We start from the raw sequence: 9,483 nt of genomic DNA, 5'->3' as shown, positions 1-9,483 counted from the left end.
AGGTTTCTTCATGAAAGATGTTGGTCTATATCTTAGCTTATTTCTGGTAAAATTTCAGGTCAATTGGACCTTTCTACACTGAGTTATGGCCAAATGAACAATCACTGTTCATTTGGTCATTCTGCAGAAACAGCCTGCAGGTCACCCGGATTTGAGCAAGCTTTTGGTCCACTTGGTTTGGTTTTATGGGCATGGTTTCTTCACCAAAGTTGTGCCATTATGTGTCTAGTTTCATGTCATATTGGCCTTGCACCAATTGAATCTCTACAATTCAAGTTATGGCTATCCAAACCTGCTGGACTCAAGTCTAATTCTGCAGGTCACTCCATTCTGCAGGTCCCTTTCATGGCAGCCACACCAAACCCAATCCCATCACTCAACACACTTCATTTTTAATTTAAACAAAACTAAATGGTCACTAATTGACCATTAAAATCTATTTTCATCATCACATGGTCAAAATCCCATTTTTTATACCCAAACCCTAACCTTAACATCTCAAATCATGCATTTAACTTGCATTTCATCAATCCACCTAGTAAATATATGTTGTGGGCAGCCATAATAGTCTTTTAACTTCATTAAACTCAACCCAATCAAACCCTAACCATGGCTGCTCAAAATCTAGGGTTTCCATCCAATCTTCTTTTTGCTCCCAAAAGAATCACCAAGGTGTAAGAGCAAATTTTTGTGTTGAGAAGTTTAAGTTTTAATGAATGGAAACCCAAGAAATCAAGCTTAGTAAAGCTTTGGTTGTGGACGGCAGAGGGGGTGGCATGAAGAAGAAGAAGAGATGTTAGGGTTGGACTTTTTTTTCTTTCTTTTTCTGCCACTTAAGTCTTTTTAAATACCTTGATAACATGTGTCAACACTTGATTGGGTTGGAGACTTTTAATGACATCCTTATGATGTCATTATTTCAATTTCTTTCATTTTTCCATCCTTTTCTTGTCCAATTAATTTCAATTAAACTTTTAACAACATTTAATCACATTTTATGTTGTATAAATTATTTATTTAACTGGACAAGTTGGCCCAAAAATCATCTCTGAAGATGAAATGACCAAAATGCCCTTCGTTTGGCTTAACGGGCCAAAATTATATGTAGTGATTGAAAAATTTTTCTAAGTATTTTCTTGGTATTCTAATGCCATAAGAACCTCAATGACCCTTCTCTGGAGTCCCAAAAATTATTTTATAAATTTTCCTAAATTTTTTTCTTATTAATTATTTGAATTAATTTTTGGTTTCTCATTTTAGTTTAAATATTTTTCCGAACGTTCTAGCTGTCTGGACCGGCACTGGCCATCGGAACAGTAGACTGTACGGACTAGCTAAAATGAGGATGTTACAAAAACACATGCTTTTCATCACAAACCCTAGCTGCTAGAATTTCCATCTAATCCTCCAACAATTAATTTCTTTTCATTTTAAGCATATTTCTATGTTCTTCATGCTATAAATACTTAAATTAAACTATAATTTCCAAGTTTAGCTACTAACCTTGAATGCAGAATTTTTGTCACACCCTACTCCCCTGTAAGATGTAACATGATCCCGTAGAATACCTAATGAACTACCGTACTTCTCCTATCGATAATCCATTAAATATACTACAAGGGATTTTAAAACTTTTCTTAATTCTTTTACAGTGGTGAGCACTATTTACAGGTGTTAAAAACCTTTTTGAACTGAAGTGATAGAACTAACACATTTAAATTATTTGAAATTTCTGTAAAAATTTTGGCAGAGTGCCATCTGTATTTTGGATAAAACAGTTCTTCAGAAAACCTGTAAAAAGCACTTCAATATGTTTTCTCAAATACAACTCCAATAACTTCATTTCAATTCACAATTCAATTCTCAATAAACAATCAATTCATTTTCAAACTAATCTCAACATAAAGAAACATTTCATTGATTACAAGACTCAAAATTTATAATACAAAACTATTCAAGTAAATGAAATCTCAAATTTATATTTACAATAATTTACATTTAATTACATACCAAAATGTTTTACAAGAGTTTTTATACAACTGCTCAAATAATTTACATACATATTATTACATGCTTACATCAAAACCTATGTACATGGGTATACCTATGATATACCTGGAGCTGATCTGAAAGTGTCCTCAAAGAAACTTACTCACTGCTCTACGCTCTTCTTACCTGCGACAGCATACAAAGCTATCGCTGAGTGGTGAACTCAGTGGTGCACAACTATAATTTAAAACATAGTACAATATACATTAACAAAATTTACAGTAAATAATTTGGGAATCTGAATACTCATCAAATTCCAAAACTCAAAATATTCATTGCCAATAATGTAAATCATTTGTATAAATGACATTGATCACAAAATTCAATTTATCAAATCATGACTAACCATTTAAATAATTCTAACGAAATCAATTATACATAAACCATAATGGAAATCAAAATTCCTTACCATTCAAAAGCCATTCTGTATCTCAAAAATCATTATGTATTTCAAAAATCATACTGTATCTCAAAAATCATACTATATCTCAAAACTCATTCTTTATCTCAAAAATCATTCTTTATCTCAAAAATCATTCTTTATCTCACTAACCATGCAAGACTAATCCGAAAGGGCCATATTCGATGTGATTCTAACTCCCTATTGTCGGGGAGGTCGAATCAGATTCTAACTCCCTATGGTCGGGGAGGTCGAATCATTGTGCACAGTACCATCACAATAATGAATCTTCCGCAAGGGCCATAACGATAAAATAAACTTAGATCTAACCTCAAATCAGAGGAAAATCTAAGCCTGTGCACGTACCATGGTAATCAAAACACAACTAACTCCATTGTCTTCTCAACAAATGAGAGAGACGGGTAATAACCTAGTCAAGCATCTATAGTGAGATATAAAACAATATCACAATCCTTTTAGTGAGCATAAATCACAATATAATTCGATTCAAAGTCAATTCCAATATCCAATAATTTTTATACTCATCACAATTCAAATCATAAATTTGCATTTTCCATGAAAATTACCATCACAATTCAAAACATGTTCTATCACAATTTTCCAAAACATAATTTATTCAATCCATAACAATGCTTAATACTTGTGGAAATACCATTTCACAAAGCTAAATTCATACATACTATAACAATTTTCAATAATCATTGAATTAAATCCAATGCTTGTTAAACATAATACATAAGAAAAATATGTCATTTAATCATATGAAATATTCAAAACAAAATCAGTTAAAAACTAGTTGTGCACAAACACAATTTAAAACAATAACATACAATTAATCATATGAAATATTATTCAGAGTAAAATCAGTTGAAAACTAGTTGTGCACAAACCTTTGATAATTGTCTCCTGGTCTGGACTCAGTGTTTCCTTCCCTTTTCCTGAGTCTTTGGTAATTGAGAAACACAATTTGAAGTGTTTCAGTACTAAATTAATTTGTCTCTAACAATAATGTTCGATAAGTAATTCACTGAATTCAAATACTTACTTAGTCAACCTAATATATTGACCCTCATTGCGTTCTAGGTAAATTAGGTATTAACGTTACTAATGTGTCACATTCGATAGTATTTTAGGGTTGGTACGTGTTACCAAACTCATTTCTATGTATACTGCGTTTTCTTGCATTTTGCTGGATTCCGGAATATTAGTTTGACTTAACCGGACGGCCTAGTTTCCTCGGTTTTCGGGTTTCGGTCAAAACTACAAACTTGTAGATCTATGTCTTATTGCACGCAGGGTAAAATTTCAGGTCAATCCGAGTTAAGTAGACCAAGTTATGGTCATTATACTATTACTGGTCAAATGGCATCAAATTAAGTCAATTTTAGGTCAATTTGGTCAACTTTGGTTCGGCCAGTTTTTCGACCCGAACTTGTGCAAGCTTTTTGACTTGCTTCTGGTCATTTCTGGGTTTTGGTGTCTCATAAGACTTGTAGGTATGGGTCTTAACTATTCATGGTTAAAATTTCAGGTCAATTGGACCTGTTTTGAGTGAGTTATGGCCTAAACACTCACTGCTGCCCAATTGGTCATTTTTCAGGCCCTAATTGTACCTAATCCGAATTGGTCATTTTCTTAGGTCACCTTGCAAGCTGAATTTTGGTATGCTTTCTCAATGAAAGTTGGCACATTTTGTGCCTAGTTTCACCTCCAATTGGTCTCATACCAATTGAGGTTACACATTTAAACTTATTGGCTAAAATATACACTGCCCTTAGTTACTTTGCTTAACACACATCAATTACACACATTTACCTTGCAATATGTTTACTTCCCTACCAAATCTGTTTTGGTACATTACCAAAACTATATATTACTTTACATTAACATCATTTTGGGCAGATTACAATTATCCTCAATACACCAATTAACACTCAATTTACAAGTTCTAAGTACAATCACATACACACCTAACCATTACAAATTTTTGCATATACTTTACACAACAAGTTCATATACATATCCATCAATCCTTCTATGTCAATATTCTGCCAACACTTCCATGAATACATACATTTATTCAAGTGTCCCCAAGCTGCCGAAAATCTTCTTCAACACCAAATTGTCCTACAATTCATCAATTCCCATCCAAGTGCCAAAAATCACCATATAAATATGAAGTAATTCACTAGGTTTATTAAATCATCATAACTAACATAATTCTCATCAAATATATGTACAATTACTTGATCAATACATGATTACATGGCTGCCCAAAAATGGATATCTCAATACTCTTCAAACTTAAAAATTTCCTTCACAAAACCAACACCCATAACATGTATACAAAGTTTATCAAAGAAATCTTCAAAAATGCTAACTTACCTTATGGTTGGAGCTTGTTAAACCTTGCTTAAACTTCTTAAATTTGGTATCAAACTCTTCCTTGTGATGTGTAGACAAACTTTAATGAAGAACCCTAGGTGATTGGAGTTGAAATGGAGGAGTGCATGGAGCTTGGTTTAGGGACATCAATGGAGGTTTCTATGGGAAAGCAATACAGCAAATGAAAAAAAATGAAGAAGAAGATGAAATATTCTGCCCATTTTAGCTCTTAAGTGTCCCACATAATATTTATTTAATCCCCATAGTGCTCCACTTACATAAAATCAATTATTTTATATGTTTAATTATGTTAATTACCTAATTTGAACTCCATTTTTGCTATTTATATTAGGTACCCCTAAATTAATTTTTCATTATATTTTCCAAGTGTAATATTATTTATTTTTAATGGACATTTAAGTCAAAAGACAACTCGGGGTGTCAAATGACCACAATGCCCCTGTTCGGGTTGCATTCCCGATTTTTCGGTAACACCGGGTTTTGTCCGTTTTTCGATTTCACACTTTTCTTTGTACTAATTATTTAATTTTTCTTTGATATTTCTAATGATATTTATACTTCAATAAATATTTATTTGAGTCCTAAAAATATTTTTCAGGGTTTCCAGCGGTCTAGGGCTAGTCAACGGTCCACGCCGTGACTTCCCCGTGCGGTCACCCATCGCTAGGGTTCTCGGCTCGCTTAACTTGATTGCATTTCTTTACTATTATTTTTCCTTTGTTTCTCTTGTATTTTCTTTTCTTATATTTCATTATTTTATGTTTCCTCACTCATATCGAAGTGTAGTTCTAGGCATCCTAGCTGTCCGGACAACACTGGTCACCGGAATAGCAGAACGCACTACCGAACTTAGGGGTGTTACAATTTTCAATCTCCCTTTTCTTAATTTTCTCCTTCTTTCTTTCCCTTGAATCTTCTTTTCTAGTAGCCCAAACAAACTTTAACCATAGTAAGACAATTTTCTATGGTGGAATTTTATAGTCTTTAAGCTCAAAGATGAGTTTCAATGGTGGTTTTGGTGAGGAAGAGAGGAAAGAGATGGGTCACATTTTTTTTGAAGAAGAAGATGACTCTTTTTTTCTTTTCTTTTATGTCTTAGGAAGACTAAAAATTCCAATTAATTAAATATATTAATTATTATTTTTATGGCATCATACATGATGTCATCACCTTTTTAACTTTTTCATTTTCTTTTTTTTTTCTATTTATTTTTTTATTAGTTCTTTACTTTAATTCTCGATTCCGAAATTTTCTTTTCTCCAATTTTATTTGATAGTTAGGTCAGAAGTCAGCTCTCGGGGTCAATTGACCAAATTGCCCCTCGCCGGTTCTTCCCGGTTTGCAATTAATTCAATATTTCTTCTGGCTCCCTGACCTAATTATTTGACTGGCTTAACAGTTCTTTTTCTTGATTTTCTCTTTTCCACTGTGTTTGTAATGGTCCTAAGGACCGCAGCATCACATTTTACGGTTCGAAATTTGAGTTTAAATCGACTTCGCAGTCCTTCCCGAGAAGGTCACCCATCATTGTGACTCTCGACTCGTTTAACCTCTTATGTTTTGTTTTTCTTATTTATACTTAACTAATTGACAATTACTAATTATTTGTGTTTATGGCTTATCTAGTTGTCTTAAGTGTGGTTCTAATCCCCTTAATTGGCCGGACCGACACCAGTCACTGAAACAGTAAAATATACCAGGCTATGCAAATAGCGGTTTTACAATTCTCCCCCCCTTAAAATAAATTTCATCTCGAAATTTTACCTGGTATTAATCTCTGAACAGCTGTGGGTGTTGTCTCCTCATGTCCTCCTCTCGTTCCCAAGTAGTCTCCTGGCCTAAATGATGGTTCCACAGCACTTTTACCAATGGTATCTGGTTGTTCCGTAGCTGCTTCACTTTATAAGCTAGAATCTCTATGGGTTCTTCCTCATATGTGAGGTCTGGATTCACTTCAATTTCTTCCATCGGTAGTACATGAGATGGGTCTGATCGATACCTCCTTAACATAGACACATGGAAGACATTATGTATTTTTTCTAACTCTGGAGGTAGTGCCAAATGATATGCCAAAGGACCTACTCTTTCCAGAACCTCATATGGCCCAATGAAACGAGGACTCAATTTCCCCTTTCTGCCGAATCTCATAATTCTCTTCCAAGGAGAAACCTTGAGGAAAACTTTCTCACCCACTGCAAACTCAATATCCCTTCTCTTCATATCCATGTAGGACTTCTGACGGTCTGATGCAGTCTTAAGTCGATCTCGGATCACCCTGATTTTTTCTTCAGTTTGCTGAAAAATTTCAGGTCCAATCATCTTTCTTTCACCCACGTCATCCCAACACAATGGGGTTCTATATTTTCTGCCATAAAAAGCTTCATATGGAGGCATTCCAATGCTTGACTGATAGCTGTTGTTGTAAGCAAACTCAATCAAAGGGAAGTGTGTGTTCCAACTTCCCTCAAATTCAATCACACAAGCCCGTAGGATGTCCTCCAAGATCTGAATTACCCTCTCAGACTAGCCATCTGTCTGTGGGTGGAATGCAGCACTAAAGTTCAATCTAGTTCCTAGGGCTCTCTGAAGACTACCCCAGAATCTAGAAGTGAACCTAGGATCTCTGTCTCATACGATGGATACTGGCACTCCATGTAGTCTCACAATCTCATCAATGTACAACCTGGCCAATATTTCTAAATTGTAGTCCATCCGGACTGGCAGAAAATGAGCAGACTTAGTCAGTCTGTCAATAATGACCCATACTGCATCATGACTCTTCTGTGTCCTCGAAAGTCCCATCACAAAATCCATCGTTATTCTTTCCCATTTCCATTCTGGTATTGGTAGTGGATGTAACAACCCAGCGGGTACTTGATGCTCTGCATTCACTTGCTGAGAAGTTAGGCATTTGGAAACAAACTCTGCCACGTCTCTTTTCATACCCATCCACCAGTAATGCTCCTTTAGCCCTCTATACATTTTTGTACTACTAGGGTGCAGGGCAAAAGGAGACTCATGTGCTTCCTTCAAAATGATCTGCCTCAATTCAACATCATTAGGAACACACATTCTGCCTTGGTGTAGCAGTAGACCATCATCTCTGATTGAGAATTCTAGTTTCTTGCCCTGTCGGACTTCTTCCATCAGCTTCTGATACTTCTGATCATTCTGAGCAGCCATTCTAATATGATCAATCAACACTGGCTGTACATGCCGTGCAACTGCTATCTGCCCATCATCATTAATCTCTAAGCTGGCATGCAATGATCTTAACTCATGTACCAAAGATGTGACACCCCTTACACTGCTCTGATGTAGTGAGCAAGTTATGCCACTCAGTGTGCTGGAGCACCAATTTATGTTTCTATTACAATTTATCCTTTATAATTCATTTATTTGCAATTTTGATAAATCTGAATTTATCCGCAAATTTTATAAAAAAATCCGGCAGAGTACCGGCTGTAAATTGGAAAAATAGTTCTTCTGAACCTATTTAAAAACACTTCCAAAATAATTTCCAAATCCAAACTCCATTATACACATTCAACTCAATCTCAAAATCTCAAATCACAATACTATTTTCAAAACTTTTCTGTTCACTTCATCATTTAAAGCATATTCACAATAATTCTCAACATTTCATTTTTTTCAATAAACATAATGCAGAAAACCTCAATAATATGAAATTTCATATATTTACATTAATACATAATTACAGGAGTTTATAATTACAATCCAAACCAATACAAAATGCAAAATACGAAAGGGCCACCTATAGTCCTAATGTCCTACCATATGCAGTGCAGATGTAAGGTGACTCTGGACTCCTGATGCAGCTCTGAAGACTCATCCCGTCTGATGTCTACTGGGCTCCCCAGCTAGGTCTTCAGTACCTGCGCATGGCAAAAGCAACGCGCTAAGCAATTCTGCTTAGTCGTGACAATATAAAATAAAATAAAATAAAATAAAATAAAATAAAATAAAATATAATAAAACCAAGATGCAGAATGTGTGTTTACAATTTTTCGTAGACTTAACTTCTGATATTATTTGCATTATTATTCAATTAAAATTTTGGCAAGGTTCTTCAACATTGTCCGAGTAACCCATACTAATTGACTGGATTGGATAAACAGGTAAACTGGCACTGGGTACTAAGTACCTCGGACCATCACACCATCAGTCACATTGTGTCTCTCGGTGTGCAACAAAATAGCTAATAAGCTGTAATAATTATCAGGGTTAAAATCCAAGTATATCAACTTAAATAACATAGCCAAAGGCTATTATGTCACAGAATGGCATAGGAGCCATGAAACACAGAATGGCATGAAGCCATATGCAGTACTGCTAACAAAACCCTATTAGCACGCCAGGCTATCCAAACCAATCTTGTTAGGTATACTAGTGCATTTTACACTTTTAAGTTTCATAATTTTTGAATTTCAAGTTTTGTTATTACTATTCACTTCATTAGTCAACCAAAATGTTAACTTTTGCATAGTCAATAGGTGCATTGGCTCTAATATCACCAGCATACCACATTTTGCTTTTTAAACTTGTTAGTTTTGGTTGCCAAAACCATTTCTAAGCTTAATATTAAT

The sequence above is a fragment of the Hevea brasiliensis genome, chromosome 9 (genome assembly GCF_030052815.1).
Source record: "Hevea brasiliensis isolate MT/VB/25A 57/8 chromosome 9, ASM3005281v1, whole genome shotgun sequence".
Lineage (NCBI taxonomy): Eukaryota > Viridiplantae > Streptophyta > Magnoliopsida > Malpighiales > Euphorbiaceae > Hevea > Hevea brasiliensis.
Note: the sequence above shows the minus strand (reverse complement) of the source record.